At 36.6% G+C, this 17,459-nt stretch overlaps 1 protein-coding gene across 5 annotated transcripts in view; it reads left to right on the top strand.

The window, feature by feature from the left end:
* Positions 1-17,459, top strand: part of FBXW7 (F-box and WD repeat domain containing 7) — a 216,441-nt gene that overhangs the window by 9,705 nt on the left and 189,277 nt on the right. The gene's annotated exons all lie outside the window — the stretch shown is intronic.

The raw sequence follows: 17,459 nt of genomic DNA, 5'->3' as shown, positions 1-17,459 counted from the left end.
TTAAATTGCCCATTTGGAAATAGCAGGATCTAATTCAGTTATCAGCCCTTTTAATTGCCCATCTCTTTAACCCTTGGAAATAAAAAGCTTTAAAAAAATCATTAAGAAGTTGAAACAGAAGTTTTATCTGTGTCATTTACATCTCAAATTCAGATTGAAGTAGTTTTGTTTACATGATTCTATTTTAACTACCTAATTTTAGTTTTTGTTTTTTCCTGAAATTATTAGTATGTGGGTTTTAAAAGTTCCTTTTTTTTTGTGCTTAGTATTTGTTAAATACAAGATTGGTTTTCAGAAATACATTTTCTTCAAGCAGGGCATAATCAGTGTTTTATTGGCCAATACAATAAATAAATGCTTTTTGGTTGTTTTTGTATTTGGAAAGAATTTCTATGTTGAGAACAGTTTTGCTGTGCTTTCCTTCATAGTTTGTTTATTGAATAGAACTATATTTAAGGTATATGAAAAAAATCTAAGCTAGAAAAAAATGATTGAGATATATTCTTGGGGGAAAATATTTGCACACTTTGCATCTGACAAAGGTCTATGGTCTAACGTCTATAAGAACTTATATTTACAAGAGAAAAATGACCCCATTAAAAAGTGGGCAAAGGACATGAACAGGCACTTCTCGAAAGACTTACATGAAGCCAACAAGCAGAAAAAGTTCAATATTACTCATCATTAGAGAAATGCAAATCGAAACCACCATGAGATACCATCTCACACTATGCAGAGTAGCTACTATAAAATGTCAAAAAATAACAGATGCTAGTGAGGTTGCGGAGAAAAGGGAACACTTACGCACTGTTGGTGGGAGTGTAAATTAGTTCAACCATTGTGGAAATCAGTATGGCGATTCCTCAAAGAGCTGACAGCAGAACTACCATTCCACTCAGCAATCCCATTACTGGGTATATACCCAGAAGAATATAATTCATTCTGTCATAAGGACACATACATATGAATGTTCATTACAACACTAGTCACAATAGCAAAGATGTGGAATCAATCTAAATGCCCATCAGTGACAGATTGGATAAAGAAAATGTGGTACATACACACCATGGGATACTATGCAGCCATAAAAAAGAAGGAGATCATGTCTTTTGTGGGAGTAGGGATGAAGCTGGAGGCTATTATCCCTAGCACACTAATGCAGGAACAGAAAACCAAGGCTATTATCCGTAGCACACTAATGCAGGAACAGAAAACCAAGTACTGCGTGTACTCACTTGTAAGTGGGAGCTAAATGGTAAGAACTTATGAACAAAAGGAAACAATAGACACTGGGGTCTACTTGAGGGGGAGGGTAGGAGGAGGGAGAGGAGCAGAAAAGATAACTATTGGGTACTGAGTTTAATACCTGGGTGTTGAAATAATATGTACAACACACCCTCGTGACAGGTGTTTACCTATGAAACCTTCACATGTACCCCCAAACCTAAAATAAAAGTTAAAAAAAATAAAATCTTTAGCACTGATTATCTTGCTAGCTGTGACTTCTCCTTTTAAGGAAAATTTGGTTTAGATTTTGGTGTAAATGTAGAAATTAGATTGGTTTATCTGCTAGTGGATCTCTGGTTAGATGATTAATGAATATTCTAGTTTAACACATTTTCAGCATTTTAAATTGTTGGTAACGATTTGGATTATGCTTCTAGGGATCTTTACATTTCATAGTTTTTAAAAAAAGACTATAATAAGTTACTGGATGGGAAGAAGAGCATGTTCTCTCTAGTTTACTTAATTTCTTCCTGATTATTATGTATGTAATACTGGGAGGTTGTCTAAATAAATATTTGGGTTGTAAGTTTTCTTTTGCATGATTGGTGGTCTCTTAATTGACTGCTGTGTGAATTTGATAGTATAAACTAGAATGGTTACACAGTGAGTGGGGAAACCTTTTTCTACTGAGTGTTACGCAGGTGGGGTTTTTTTTTTTTCCCTCTGCGGAGAAATACTAAACTTTTATATTACCAGGTTTAGACATTTAGAGCAGGAAACAGAATTTCATTTTTTCTTTTTTTAATAACTGAGCAGGAGAAGAGAGTGGGGTTGTACAGAGGTGGGGAGAGGCAGTAAAGGAGGGAGGAAGAAGAGGCAGATATCAGGGCGAGTGGCTCCGGAAGTTTGGAGGTCAGTCTTAGTCATGGGTCACACCCTGTTATTTCTTTGGGTTGTGGACATGAGGTGTTACCACTTGTTATCTGTCACCCTTTGAAATGATGATTAGATTATTGGTTTTTATTCATAGCTTTTCAACATTTGGGTTCTTTAAACCATTAAAGATTTAGTTTGTATGGGATAATCAGTGTTATTTTAGGGTGGGAAAATTTCCACCATGCCTACTAGGGGAAGATGATGGCCAAAGAGTTTTTGACTTACAGAGGAATTTCTTTGTTCTGTTGTTGTTTTTTCCTCATTGACCCTATTTTGCTAGCTTTGTCTGAGAGGGGTGCTTGTCATTCTACATGTGACATAGTAGCTGAGAGGCAAGCTTTGGAGTTGATAGACTCAGGTTCCAGCTCTGCTGCTTTGTGATTTCAGGCAAGTTATTTATTTCTTGTGTGTTTCTTTTAAAACTGGGATGATAATAATAGTACCTATTTCCCCCATAGGGTAATTAAGAGGATTGAGTGAGATAATGCATGTAAGCCTTTAGCACAGTGTCTGGCTAAGTTAGCATCCAGTAAATGTTAACTACTGCAGTAATAAGAAATATTATAGTATTAAGTTATTGTTATTTCTGTGAGGGTGCTGGTTTTCTGAATGCTGAGACATTGGTGATCTTTGTTGCTGAACTTGTTACTATTTTGAATACTGCCTTTATTCAGCAGCAGATTCAGTTCAGATTTACTGAACACCTGCTATGCCAGGAATTGATCTAAATAAGCAAAACAAAAATACCTGCTCTCTTAAAACTTACTTTCTGGTTAGGAGAGGCAAAATACACAAAACAAAATAGATAATGTGTCACTCAGGAGATTTGGTTGTTGGACTTTGTCTAAGCTTTCATTAACCAACCCTAGAAGTCTTAACCTTTAAATACTTTTTGATTGTTCCTGTTGCTGTGCTTGAGAGTGTTTGGAGGTGGGGGCACCCTAAAAGCATATCATAGACTAGGTTTATTGTCTCCAGCTTCAGCTTGATCCTAATTTTAAGGCAGCCTTAAATGATAGTTTTCATCATTTCCTTGACTTATTACTTACATTGGCTATCTCAAGACTTTCAGTCCCCAAAACTTGTATTTCACATCGTTCAGAGAGATGTTGCTCCTGCCCAGCTGCTCCTCTTTTGCTCTTCTATGCCGTTTTCTTAAGAGGAGGGGATACTAGAAACTTCTTTTTAGAAGTATTTTCTTACTAGTCTAACTGTATACTTTTCCTTCTCATATTTTGTGTTTTCTACCCTTTATTTATTTTTAACTGACATTTAATTTGCTTATTTTCTTTAAAACGTGGTTTTTTTTGGTCTCTCCAGTTAAATTGTGAAAGTGTTTAGGTCAGAGACCACTTTTCTATTTTGACCTTGAGCTTCCTCTCTTGAAAATAAGATAATACCTCCCAAGGATGTTGTGAGATCTTAAAGAGATAATGTGTGAAAGGGGTCCTGGAGCCAGATCCTTAATAAATGATAGTTTCTTCTTTGAACCACTGTAGTTCCTACAAGTTAGTGCTGTGCATATAATCAGTGCTTAAAAAATGCTTGTTAATTTATCCTGAATTGAGCTTGTGAACTTTTAATTTTCACTTGTGGTGGTAGTTTGAGTTGTTAGTGCTAGATAAGATTCAAAATATTACTTTTCAAGAGTCGGGTGATAAATACTGGGTCATTAGTGGTAGAGCTCAACAGTGATTAGGAACAGGAACTTGAGCCATCATTGTTTGGGTTCAAGTACAGGCTACCACACTTACTGGTTGTATGACCTGTGGCAAGTTATTTAACCTCCCTCAGTTTCTTTATCTGTAAGGAGGGGAAAATGATATCTGCCTACCTCATGAATACTTTTTTGTTAGTATTAAGGGAAGTAAATGAGAAGCTCGAAACAGTGCTTACCGTGTAACAATCTGTAACAGGGTCCCCGGGGAACATTTGGCGCTATTTGGTGATGTTTCTGATGGTCATTTGGGGGAGTGGGGAGAGGGAATGGTGCTACTGGTATCTAGTAGGTAGAGGTCAGTTATAAACAAGGTGTAGGACAGCATCCACAACAAAAAATTACTTGGTCCAGAATGCCAGCCCTGCCAAGCAACATTGGGAAACCCAGCTTAGTTCCTTTGTATAAGGTACTTTGCCAGTTAGATTCTGTATAAATGCTGATTATTGATAAAGATGAGTCACAGACATGGATAGACTTCATTTAACCTTCATTTTAAAAGACAGACATGTAAGAAGGTTAGGAGATTTCATTTTTTTTTTTTTTTTTTTTAAGGTTACAGGGAAATTACTCCAAAATTAATCTAAAAGTCCTTACACTTTTTTCAGAAACTGAGACAAGGTTCCAGATGGATTTTACTAATTTAATTTTTTTAATGACAAACCATTCATGTGAAAGTATGTTGAGAATAGAGGGCTTATGAGATATGAATGCCGTAATGTGTATTCATAAAGTCAAATGTACTCTTAAAAAAGTATCAAGGTAAATGGAATGATCTGTTGGGGGAAACCTTGGAGCTCTCTCTCTTTCCTTATGTTTTATTGCTCACCAAGTCAAGGGCTCTTTAACTTAGAATCTTGTTTTTCCGTGTGCACTTTTCCCCTTTACTGTTTAAAATTGGACCCTTACTAAAAATACAGAAAATTAGCTGGGCATGGTGGCGTGCAACTGTAATTCCAGCTACTGGGGAGGCTGAGGCAGGGAGAATCGCTTGAACCAGGGAGACGGAGGTTGCAGTGAGCTGAGATCGCGCCATTGCACTCCAGCCTGGGTGACAGAGGGAGACTCAGTCTCGAAAAAAAAAAAAAAATTTTTTTTCCCTTGTCCATTTCAGGAGCCTCTTAATTGCCTTGCTTCTGTTCTTTCTCTGTATTCCCACTTGAATTGACTCTTCTTTGCTGGGATCCCTTTGGGATCCCTTCTAATCCAGATCCAATCTACCCTTCAGATCTCCTTCCACTGTCCCCTTATTTGTGGGAGAGAATTCAGCCTTAATACCCTAAGGCTGGAATTTGAATGTACTGACTTTTCTGCTATTTATAGTGTTGTGTATTATCTTTGGAAGAATTAGGAAGTCATATCATTTTCTGTATGTTGTGGTTCAGATGACTTCTTTCACTTGTATCCAAACACTGGTTGTGTGTCCATGTATATATAGCATGTATATACTTTAATGCCTATTTGTATGTGTGTGTACATGTATATTCTTTCTTATATGTTTGTTTCTACACCTTGCTCTTTCCTCTGCTTGGAATATTCTTTTCATCTGGGAAACATTTGTCTCTTCAGACCCTACTTAAATATTGGTCTCCTAGGAAGTGTGTCCTGATTAATATAGCTAGAGTTAGTTATTTTTTTCCACTGGTTACCCACAGTATCTCTGTGACTTTTAAAGCACTTAACATCCTTGTTTGTATTTTTCTCTTTTACTGATCTGTCAGTTCTTTGAGGGCAAGAGTCTTGTCTTAGTCAACACCTGCTCCACCAAGTACCTAACATTCCTACCACATTATAGACATATAGTATGTTAACAAATGAATGGAAGAGACAAAACCCTGGAAAGCTTTTAAATAAGTTCTGTGGGGGTTAGCGGGAGGGGACACCACACATTGTTTTGTCCCCTTTGTTTCCAAGTGCTTAGTGTTGTGCTTGCCCATAGGTATTCAGCAAATATTTATTGAATGAATTAGAAGCAAATCCCAGGAGTCGATAAAATTTTCATGTGAACTTTTTTTCTTCTGCATTTCTAGAAAGTATATCCTAGAAGTAAAGTGTCTTAGATATTTTGGAACATCTTATTCTTAAAGTCAACCTTCCTATTTTTGACTTAGTAGTGAAACTTTGATCCAATGGATACTTCCTGAATAGTGCTTTTGGCTGATTTCTTTTTCGCAACATGGGTCCATTCTGGTGTTGAGTTTGTTGGAAAGATGAATATGTAGTATCATTTTTACATCATGGAGGAGCCATCATTAAGTAAAATTGTTAAATAAGGACTCTGATCCCCTTTGCACATTTGGGCCCAAATAAAGTGAGTAGATACTCTTAAGTATGGGTAATGACTGAGGCTATTGAAACGTAGGAAAGAGGACAACTGGAGGTGAAGAAGTGATCTACTAGGTCTCTTTGTTTTGATAATGATTGATTTTTTACCCCCAGTTTTTTTTAAAGAATTAGCAAGTAAGGAAAGGGGTATAAATCTAGAAGATAAGAATGTAGATTTTGTAATTCATGATCATTATTATTACCATGTATTGAATGTTTACTGTATGTCAGGAACTGTGCTAAGGGTTTTGACAACGGTTATTTAACTTACTCCTCACAGCGATTCATATGAAATAACTACTGATGTTTTATGGCAAGAGGAAACAAATTCAGAGAAATTTCCAAGAACACATAGTTAGGAATTTTAACTTGCAGAACTGGGATTCAAATCTAGATCTGTCATACTCCATGGTCTATGCTTTTAATCATGCATGCTCTCTCTTAAGTTTTTGTTGAAAATGGAAAGTTGTACTGACATAGGAGGGGAAAATGACAGAAAAATCATCCTATTGGAAGGCAGATTAACAGACTCATGAAGAAGCAATTCCCAGGTTTATGTCAGTATACAAAATGTGAAATTGAAGTCTGTCATTTGAATTGATTTGCATTAACCTTCATTTTTTAGTCTTGCCCTTGGAATCATCATCAGGATCAGTGTCCCAGGTATGTTAGCAGCGGAAGAAATTTATCTAGGCAAAATCTGTCTAAGATTATGGAGCAAACTGATTTTATGTGTTAATTGTGTTTTTTAGTGAGAGTTAAATCTTTTGAAGGAGATTATTCTTGGGTAGGGGATGAGCCTCAAATATATTATTTAGAATTTGAAAACCCGTGGTTTGGCATCCTTGTGAAGTGTAGCAAAAAATCTGAGAATCAACATTTGTTTGTCTCTTGGGTGTAAATTATTTAAGTCAATGGGTATCTGTGGAATATTTCCCTTATGTAGTTTATTTTTCTTTCTTTCTTTTTTTTTTTTGAGACAGAATCTCACTCTGTTGCCCATGCTGGAGTGCAGTGGTACCATCTTGTCTCACTGCAAGCTCCGCCTCCCGGGTTCACACCATTCTCCTGCCTCAGCCTCCCGAGTAGCTGGGACTACAGGCACCCGCCACCACGCCCAGCTAATTTTTTGTATTTTTAGTAGAGATGGGGTTTCACCGTGTTAGCCAGGATGGTCTCAATCTCCTGACCTCGTGGTCTGCCCGCCTCGGCCTCCCAAAGTTCTGGGATTACAGGCATGAGCCACCGCATGTGGCCTCCCTTATGTAATTTCTTAAACTATTTTTGTTTGCTGATTTGGTGTTTGTAATTTAAAAAAAATTATTTTTTCTTCTTTTACATACTTTGTAGAACTATTCCCTACCCAGTGAGTTTATTTATAGATATTTCATATTTAATTAATACTGTGAGAACATAGTTTTTATATCTGTATTTTTATTTTTTCATTCGGATATTTAAAATAGTTTTTGTAATTTTGTTACCTTAAAAAGAGCTAAACTTAGATATTGGCCTTTAAAAATGTTTTGTGAAAGATTTTCTCTTGGTTCCATTTAAAATATTGTATTTGTAACTATAGTTAAATACATTTGAACTTTGCCCTTTCCAGAAGTTTTAATTATATGCTTTTATAAAATTTTATCATAAGTTACATGCAAATACTAAGTATAGAGTGCTGAGCGTGATGACTTATGCCTATAATCCCAGTTATTCGGGAGGTTGAGGCAAAAGGATTGCTTTAGGCCAGGAGTTGGAGACCAGCCTGGGCAACATAGCAAAACCTCGTCTCTACAAAAGTAAAATAAATTAGCTTCGTGTGGTGTTGTGCGCCTGTAGTCCTAGTTACTTGGGAGGCTGAGATGGGAGGATGGTTTGAGCATAGTAGTTCAAGTCTGTAGTGAGCCAAGATCCTGCCACTATACTTTAGCCTGGGTGACAGAATAAGACCCTGTTTCAAATATATAAATAAATAAAATAGTAGGCTGGGTGCAGTGGCTCGTGCCTGTAATCCCAACACATTGGGAGGCCGAGGCGGGCGGATCACTTGAGGCCAGGAGTTCCAGACTAGCTTGGCTAACATGGTAAAACCCTGTCTCTACTTAAACTAGAAAAATTAGCTGGGTGTGGTAGCTCGTGCCTGTAATCCCAGCTACTCTGGGGGCTGAGGCAGGAGAATTGCTAGAACCCGGCTGGTGGAGGTTGCATTGAACTGAGATTGCACCATTGCACTCCAGCCTGGGCAACAGAGCGAGCTCTGTCTTGAAGAAAAAAAGAAAAAAATAAGTATTGAGTGCTGAATGATGTTCTATAAAATATTAAAAATGCCTAAGTGGGACTAAATTCTGGTAACTAGAATTTAGGGGTTGGGGTAGAAGGAATCAGATAAGTACTTCAAGATTTTCAGAGTTTTAAGTCTTAGGCTCATTAGTATTCTCTGACATCATCTACTACAGGTTTCCTTTCTTAGAAGTGAATGTTAATATGGCACCACTATACAAATAGTATCGATATCAATACTTGAGTGTTTAGTATATGACAAGCACTGTTCTGTGTCCTTCGTGTGTATTACCTCATCCAGTCCTCACGATAGTTCTATGAGGTAAGTGTTGTTAATATCCCTATTTTATAGCTGAGAATTTGGCAGAGAAGTTAAACATGGTCAAGGTCCCACCTTTAGTTAATAGTGGAGCTGGGATTGTTTCCAGGCAGTCTGGCTCTAGAGCCTGGGACCTTAATCTTTATTCTATACTATCTGTATCATCTGTAAATTTATTTCTTATATATTTATAAAACAGTGCCTGGCACACAGTAAGAGCTATAGAAGTACTGGCTATTTTCATTGGCATTTAATTATATACTCTATGAGGTTGGCAGAGCATGCATTATTATTCCATTTATTTATTTATACTATTAATTAGATAGTAGACTTTATTCAGATTTCTGTGTTTCCTTTTTTTAAATAGTCGAGTTTACCGAGGTTCTTAGAAACTGGATGAGTGTCTTCAATAATGTGGCCATGCTAGATCTCAAAATTAACTTTTTTTTTTAAAAAAACCACCCATCCAACTTTATTTATACTTCCGTAGAAATGGATAAAGACCAAGGTTGGGCTTTTGTTTTTGTATGTCATTGGTTTAGAAAGGCAGAAATGGCCTGGTGCAGTAGCTGACACATATAATCCTAGCACTTTGGGGGGCTGAGGTGAGTGGATGGTTTGAGCTCAGGAGTTCGAGACCAGCTGGACAACATGTCGAAACCATCTCTACTGAACATACAAAAATTAGCTGGGTGTGGTGGCACTTGCCTGTAGTCCCAGCTACTTGGGAGGCTGAGGCAGGAGGATTGCTTGAACCCAGGAGGACAAGGCTGCAGTGAGCCAGCTGGGATGGTGCTACTGCACTCCAGCCTGGGTGACAAAATAAGACCCTGTCTCAAAAACAAACAAACAAGAAAAGCAGAAAAAACCATACTAAGTTTACAGTATTGTTTGTGTGCCTGCTTGGTGGAAGAAATAAATTCTTAGCAGTTATAATTTTTTTTTAACCTGTAAAGTGTTGAGATTAGTATTACCCCTTTTCCCGTTGACTTGTGAAATTGAATTATATTGCTTATAATAATGTGAAGTTTTAGAAATTGTTTTGATGATACAGTAAAGACTAGCAGCCTTTAAGATAAATAATGTAAACCATGTTTCCTCAAATCTAAATAGTCATCTGCATGGTATTAGTTTTCTATCGCTCTGCAGAAGCAGTCCCCAACCTTTTTGGCACCAGTGACCATTTTTGTGGAAGACAGTTTTTCCGTGGATGCGGGGAAGGAGAGGCAGGGGGGAATAGTTTGGGATGAAACTGTTCCACAGATCATCAGGCATTAGATTCTCATAAGGAGCATGCAACTAGATCCCTTGCATGCACAGTTCACAACAGTGTTCATGCTCCTATGAGACTCTAATGCCGCAGCTGATCTGACAGGAGGTGGAGCTCAGGCGATAATGCTCACCTGCAGCTCACCTCTTGCTGTGCGGCCGGGTGTCTAACAGGCCACGGACCAGTACCAGTTGTGGACCCTGCTCTACAGCAAATTAACACAAAATTAGCAGCTTATCTTACAGTTTCTGTTGGTCAGGAATTTGGGTATGGTTTAGCTGGGTCTTTCCTCAGGTCCTCACTAGGCTGAAATTAAGGAGTCAGATGGGGCTACTATCTCTTCTGAGGCTCTGGGTTCTCCTCCAGGCTCACTGGTTGTGGGAAGAATTCAATTCCTTGTGCTTGTAGATCTGATGTCCCTGTTTGCTTGCTAGCTGTCAGCCAGGGACCACTTTGAGCTCTTTAGAGGCCCACCCTCACCACCATGTTCTTGCCATGTGGCCAAGTCATTATGTTGTGTATGACTAAGGAAGAAAAATGCTGGGTTAAAATATAAGACAACTTGTTACTTTATATATGACTAAGGAAGAAAAAATGTTGAATTAAAACATCATACAATGCATTATTGCTTGGATAGTGCCTTGCGGAAAAAAAAAAAAGAAAAAAAAAAGAATTGTGGTCATTCTTCCAGCCGCAATATCTGCTTCAGAAATGTCAAATTTATTTTCTGCTGTTGTGTTTGTATGCTTTTTTGTAAACATAATTTTTTTTGTTTCAATGCTGAATCATAGTATTTTACAGGACATTTAAAATTAAGAAGTAAGTCTGACTTATGTACCAAAAACGTACAGAATTTAGTACGAATTATGGTGAAATAAACTGGCATTACCAAATTTGCAAGTGTACAGGGAATGACAGCTATGTTGTGACTGCCACGGGCAAATGGTGATTTGTAAAGCATTGTTGCTTTTTTCCCCCCATTTATTTTAAGTTGATTTTATTGAGATATAATTTATATACAGTAAACTACAAGACATTTCTATCACCATCAAAAGATTCCTCATGCCCCTTCACAGTTAAATCCTTCCCTGCACCCTCACCCCAGGCAATCAGTGATCTGCTTTTTTGTCACTACAAATTAGTTTGAATTTTTTAGTATTTTAAACAGTGAGGAAAAAAGAGGATATGGAGACAGGCTATTTTAAATTTTTGTATTTTCTTCTTTGTTCTTAGAAAAATCCTATTTTCTTCATTAGGCATTAGGTTTATTCCTTCAGTGTGGAGGTAAAATGATTCTTCTTGAAGCTTTCTAAGTACCTTTCCTAGATGTTCTTGAACTGTTTTGCCTAAGATAACTTTTCTCCAGCATACCCAGAGTTGGCTCTCTTAAACCATACATCCTTGCATAGCTACCTCAGCCAATTTCTACTTACTGTCTTTGTAGGACCATAAACAGAGGTGATTTTCAACTTGACATTCTCAGCTCCTAAATGATTTTGTAGTGTTACTGAAGCTTTTCACCTGTCACATACCTCCTGTCCTAGTCTGTTTTTGTGTTGCTGTACATACCCGAGACTGTAATTTATGGAGAAAAGAGGTTTATTCGGTTCATGGTTCCTGCAGGTTGTATAAGAAGCATGATGTCAGAACATCTGCTTTCTGGTGAGGGCTTCAGGAAGCTTCCACTCATGTCAGAGCGTGAAGGGGAGCAGGTATCACATGGTGAGGCAGGAAAGGAGAGAAAGAGGAGAGGGGGTACCCGGCTCTTTTTATCAGTTCCCATGAGAACTTATAGAGGGGAAACTCATTCATTACCTTGAGGATAGCACCAAACTGTTCATGTGGAATCTGCTCCTATCACCCAGGCACCTCCCACTGTACCCAACCCTCAACACTGGGGATCAGATTTCAACCTGAGATTTGGAGGTGTCATATATTCAATTTATATCATCCCCTAGAGAACATACCGCCCCACCCCTGAGAATCTCAAAATATATTAATCTCAGATTTTCTTGTTGAGAATTCATATTACAGTGTGAGTTGTAGGAAACATGAAGGAAAGATTTCCCTTCTAGTCAGTTCTTATATTTATCGCTTGTTTCATGCTCCTTGGTGTGTATAGTGTTTTCCAGTGCAGGAAATGCTCTGGGAAGAATGTTGCTTCTTAGAACATAAGAAAAAGGGAACCCCAAGGGAAGACTCAAATGAAGTCCCTAAAAAGCCCACTTAGCTCCTTCTAATACAGCATTGTCCAGTGGAATGCAAGCGAGATGGTTAAATTTAAATTTTCTAGTAGCTGTGTTAATAAAGCAAAAAAAGAACCAGCCGACATTAATTTTAATAATATATTTTATTTAACACGATATATCCCAAATGTTATTTTAACATTAATCAATATGAAAACTATGAAGACTTGGATATTTAAAATTCTTATTTTAATACTAAATCTTTGAAATCAGTGTATATTTTATACTTACAAGACATCTGAATTTGGACTTAGTCACATTTCGAGCACTCATGACCACCTTAGTGGACAGTGTAGATATAGATTATGAACTTTTCAGGAAAAGACAATAGCATGTGGACTCCACAAGAAATTGTCTTTAACAACTGTTTGACTCTCATAGGTTAGGGCTTTAGTGTTTCAGAATGGTTTATATGGTTGAGATACAAAGTTTTTTATTTTTATAAAGGTAAAGAGATTTTTATACATTTTCATTATACAAGTAATGTCATTGTTGAAAAGTTGGAAAAGTCTGGGTAAAAGACAACAAATTATCCTCACTTCCTCAGTCCAGAGATAACCAATGGTAAACTTTATTGAATTTCTTCTTTGGGAATGTTGCTTTTTAAAATCAAAGAGAAAATAGATTTCTTTTTTGTCATAATTCCTTCCCGGTCACATTCAGACATACATTATTATTGACAATTCTTTTACCTCTTTGTTTAAATTTATGTATTCTTTTTCTTGGACTGTATCCTCCAATAGGGTCTCTGTGAGTGGAGTACTCTGGAGCACAGTAACCTGAATGGTGCTTCCCTGGATTAGGGTTGACAATAGAAACTTTGAGGACTTTTATGTACTCATTGCTAAACCAGTGTAGTTGCTTTCTATTTTAACTATCTGCGATCTTTTAGCACATCCCCCAACTTTTTTAGTTATTGAGGAATAATTTACATACCAGGAAATTCACTCTATTAAATATTCAATTCAGGCTAGGCACAGTGGCTCATGTGTGTAATCCTACTTTGGGAGGCTGAGGCAGGTGGATCACCTGAGGTCAAGGGTTTGAGACCGGCCTGGCCAATATGATGAAACCCCGTCTCTACTAAAAATACAAAAATTAGCCGAGCATGGTGGTGTGCGCCTGTAGTCCCAGCTATTTGGGAGGCTGAGGCAGGACAATCACTTGAATCTGGGAGGCAGAGGTTGCAGTGAGCCAAGATGGTGCCATTGTACTCCAGCCTGTGCAACAGGAGCAAAACTCCATCTCGAATAAATAAATATTCAGTGGTTTTCATTGTATTCACACAGTTGTGCAGTAATTATTACTATTAATCCAGAGCATTTTCATTACCTCAAAAGAACCCTGATGCTCATTAAGGAGTCACTTCCCATTTCCCCTTTGTGCAGTCTCCTGGCAACCACTAATCTATTTTCTATCTCTATGGATTTGCCTATTTTAGAAATTTCTTATAAATGGAATCATATAGTACATGGCCTTTTGTGTTTGACTTCTTTCACGTAACACGATGTTTTCAGTGTTCTTCTGTGTTGTAGCATGCATGAGAACTTCATTCTTTTTAGGACTGAATAGTATTCAGTTGTATGGAGGGTACCACATTTTATTTATTCATCAGTTGATGGACTTCGGGGTTGTTTCTGCTTTTTGAGATCACATTAATTCTTCAAGAATATTAATTTCTTAATATCATCCTCCATTCTTGTCAAAGCTTCTGCTGCTTTCCTATTGTCTATAAACATAATAGAAAAATATTTAGTTTGCAGTCTTACAAAGTGTAGCTTCAAGTTACTTTCTTTTCCACTCTTATTTACCATCTTGGTGTTGTTTACTATGTCTAAAATATGTGCTACATATGAATTATAAAATTATGTAGACAATATAGATAAACTTGTCATCTGATCTAATTTTTAAAAAGTGAATTTTAATATTGACAAACTAAGGAGTATGTGTAGTATGGAGAATTTGAGAAAGACAAGTTTCAGTAAAGAAGATACATTATAGCAAAACAAAATTTTTTTCTGCCATGGTCCATTCAAAGAAATACTTAGTTTCATATAACATGAACAAAAACCTTCATTTTGAATAAACATTTGATACATAGAAACTCATTCAGATCATTGATTTTCTGGTTAACTTTGTTAGTAGTTTGTTTTTTTCTGAGTCTTTTGTTTTAATCCGGATAGAGTCAGTCTTTTTTTCCTTTTCACATACCTGAAATAGTAAAAATGAAATGTTTTTACTAAAAATATTTCCAGAATGTCTTACACACACGTACACTTAGAACCAAATACAAATATATAGTGATATTCTCTCACATTTTACAGAGAAAAACATAGTATACATACTTTGGTTTTTAATTTCACAGATCTTAGAGATCTTTTAATATTAGCATACTGAGAACTTTCTCATTTTTTTCATAATAGTATTGTTTATTCCATTGTGATGAATATGCTATTGCTTTTGAAACTAGTCCCATATTGGTGGACATTTAGATTGTTTCCAGGTCTGCTATTACTGATAATACTACAGTGAATAAGTTTGCACATGTATCATTTCATATGTATGCCAATATTTCTGCAGGATAATTTCCCAAAAGTGAAATTGCTATCCACCTGAAATTTGATTACCCATATTTTTAAGCATAGAGGAGGAGATAAAGGGAAATAAATAGAAAAAAAGAAACTATGGATTTTCAAAAACTTTGTTTATAGATAAGAAAATGGAGGATTAGAACTTTTAAGTAATTGTCCATAGTTATGCACTCCACAGAGGACTGGGCATAGTGGGGGTCAGAGCGGGGGCTGTATCAGCATGCTAACCCAGATGTTCCTGATTTTAAATAAGCTCCTATCCTTCCTGTTATATTCATACTGCATGTTATGAGCAAAAGGGGAGATAAGTCACAGAAAAATAATAAAATCCCAGACTTTACTTTTGGGATCATTTGAGGTGGGAAGATGGCTTGGGCCCAGGAGTTTGAGACCAGCCTGGGCCACATAAAGAGACCCCCTGTCTCTACCAAAAAAAAAAAAAAAAACATTAACCATGGTGTTTGAGGCTTCAGTGAGCTGTGATCACTGCATTCTCTAGCCTGGGTGACAGAATGAGATCCCAGTATAAGTAGTTATTGAATCTGTATCAAAGGCAGCATTTCAGATTGGTAGGGGAGAAGATGGATTATTTGGTAATTTATATTGCAACAACTTTCTAATCATTTGGGGAAAAAACCCTGTCCCTTGCTCTTATTCTTTACATAAAAAATAATTTAAAAATTAAAGCAAAAGGTAATATAGAAGGATGTTGTGAGGTTAGCCTTATTAAATAGACTGAACTCAGTACTGAACTCATGAAAGTTTCATTTTTTTCCCCAGTCACTGTCTTTTGCATTTTCCTTAGTTGATTTTTAACATCACCTTGGATTAATCTTGTAGCTTTCCCAATGTGTTTTTAGTTATGAAAAGTCTGTTTCTGCTCTTGCCCCATATTAGGCTTGACCTGTGGCTCGAGAGACCTATGGTACTCTTTCACATTTACCGCCCTCCTCTTTCTCTCCTCCCTTTTTTACTTGTTGTGAAAACAATGAGTAAGGTTAAAAAATTATTTTTCACAAACTTGAAAAAGGTTGATAATATGTAAGTTTTGAATATGGGGGAAGTTACTCTCATACTATTGTTGGGAGTATACATTTTTGTGGCCTTTTCGGAGAGCAGTTTGACAGTATTTATCAAAATAAAGTACACAGGCATCTTGAATCAGCAGTTGTTCTTCCAAAATTTAGTAGTACAGATATACTGACATAACTTTACTTGAAAGTAGAATCATTTTTGTAACTTGGGGTTTATTGACAAGAGAATTAGCATTTATTTGAGTCATTTATTATTCTAACTCTTCTACCAAAATGGTGTGATGTGTTGTAATTTACTAGAAGTTTAGGTGTTCCTGATTTTAAAAATGCTGCAGTGAACATCTTTGTGTGCTACCCATTGAACATCTTTGTCTGTGTGCTACCCATTCATTGCTGTTGAGAGTGTTTCTTAATGGCTATATTTAGGTAAGTGTTATTTCCCTTTATTTCCCCTCTTATACTTTAAGGAACACAGGAGATCTCAGTTTTAATCACAGCTCAATTGCCTAAATGGGTGTGTGAGTTATATCAAGCTCTTTAACTTTACTAAGCAGGAGGTTCTGCAGATATGGGCCTCTCAGGCTGTTTTATAGCAGTAACAAATGGACTACCTATTGTTGACCATAGTCACATTCTTCATCGTCCTGTACGGAGTATGTGTCAATAGGACAACCCGTTGAGTGATAGTCCTAACTTTCTTGGTTCCTCTCTCTCATTGTGAAGTCATTGTTTCACAATTGTGTATACTTACTGATTCAAAAAACAGCTCCAACACTTGTTGAGGGGTAGTACTGCTCCCAGTTGAGAATTACTGTTGTAAAAATTTTGGCAGGAATTAATATAAGATTATTCGTGATTGTTATTGACTTATCTTTTATTCCTTCTTTTTTTTTTTTAAAGCAGGAAGCAATAATAGTTTACATTTGTTAACCTCAATAGCTACTCTAAAACATGTTTTTCTTATTATCACCATGAAAGTCTGGGTTAACAAGAGACGAGACTAGCTTCTTCACAGATACATACATTAATTTGACATGATAGAAAAACGAGACTGTATTCTGACTTGCCAGTTTGGTTTTGATTGGTGGTTTCATTTTTTTTTTAGACTCAGGAAAACGGTGGCAAATATAGTATAAAGGGTAAATTCTCATATGTCCTTCATTCAAGTTCCCAAAATTTAACATCTTATGCAATGACAGAACAATTATCAAAATCAGGAAATTAACATTCATGTAATACTGGTATATGGTCTACAGACTTTATTCAGATTTCACCCGTTTTCTCACCAGTGGCCTTTCTCTGGTCTAGGATCACAATATGAGATTACTCATGTGTTGTATTTTAGTTATCATATTTTCTTAGTTTTCTTTAACCTGAAACAATTCCAATCTTTCTTTACCTTTTGTGACTGTTACACTTTTGAAGAGTACTGGTCAGTAATTTTGTGGAATATTGCGCACTTTGTGTTTGTATGATGTTTTCCTATGATTCAATTAATTTTAAGCATTTTTGATTAAGAA

This window comes from Chlorocebus sabaeus, chromosome 7, assembly GCF_047675955.1.
Source record: "Chlorocebus sabaeus isolate Y175 chromosome 7, mChlSab1.0.hap1, whole genome shotgun sequence".
In the NCBI taxonomy this organism is placed as follows: Eukaryota; Metazoa; Chordata; class Mammalia; order Primates; family Cercopithecidae; genus Chlorocebus; species Chlorocebus sabaeus.
This window is presented reverse-complemented; position numbering and strand designations above follow the sequence as displayed.